This window comes from Myotis davidii, unplaced genomic scaffold, assembly GCF_000327345.1.
Source record: "Myotis davidii unplaced genomic scaffold, ASM32734v1 scaffold1207, whole genome shotgun sequence".
NCBI lineage: Eukaryota > Metazoa > Chordata > Mammalia > Chiroptera > Vespertilionidae > Myotis > Myotis davidii.
The window spans coordinates 251,242-252,488 of record NW_006299386.1 but is presented as its reverse complement, the minus strand read 5'-3'; positions in this window follow the sequence as shown (position 1 = coordinate 252,488).

Sequence of the window (1,247 nt, the reverse complement as noted above, 5' to 3'; positions counted from 1 at the left end):
ATAAGAAAAATCTAGGTTATGATGGCTTTACAGGTATCCTATATAATAAAAGGCTGATGTGCAAATTGTCCCCTTGATCAGTAGTTTGACCAGGAGTTCTACTGGGAGTTGAACTGGGAATTTGACCAACCACCCATGGCTCCTCCCCCTGACACCTCCCCCAGGTCAGTCACACCCCTGACTACCCCCCTCACCCTGATTGGGGCTCAGGCCAGCCTGCCAACAGCCCATGGCTTCTCCTCCTGGCCTGGCCCCACCTCTGATCAGCCCCACAACACAATTGAGGCGGGGCCAGTTGGCCAACCTCCCACATCTCCTCCCCACAGCCGACTCAGCCTGATTGGCCCTGATCAGGACAGGACAGCTGGATCCTACCCATGCGTGAATTTGTGCACGGAGCCTCTAGTATTCTATAAGGCAGTAAGAACTCACTATTGTCAATATTTTGCAAATACATCTAAATAAAGTTATGAAACTCTTCCTAATTTGTTTTATGAGACAAGTACAGCACTAATTAAAAAAAGAAAAACACACAAAATCAACAAAAAATCCTTACTAGAATATTTTGAAAACAGAGAATTATATATCAGCCTCATTCATAATAAATTATTTGATAAAATGTAATATGCAAAAGTATAATATCTTATAACCAATTGGACTTATTCCATTATTAAAAATATTTGAAATTATTAATGAGTGTAATTTTTTTAAAATTTACAGAATAAAGCAAAATGGCATATGTTTATTTTTAAAAATGATATGTTGGAAAGATGCACCTGAACTGGCACTGAGTAAGAGACAACTGGAATCTATGGGGGCAAACTGGAAACCACTGTTGTCTGTTATTACATCCAAGTTTCCAATTTTCATGATATGAATAACCTTGAGAAGAAATTGGTCCTCTTCATCATGGAACAAAAATTATCTTGTCCAGAGACAGGCTTCTTAATAAAGCATGGCACTCATTTGCACCTAGGATCAATAACCAAATACTGTAGCAGAAAGGCATTCATTATTGCCCACTCTTGAATTCAATTAGGCTATTTCTATTTTTTTGTAATGTTACATTGGCCCTAGATTCATCCTCTTCTATAGTTCCCATACTAAGTTTGATCGTCTAAGTGATTTTTTTTTGTTTGTTTATTTCTTTTTTTGTTAATCCTTACCCGAGGATATTTTTTCTTTTGATTTTTAGGGAGAGTGAAAGGGAGGGTGGAGAAGAGAGAGAAAGAGAGAGAGAGAGACAT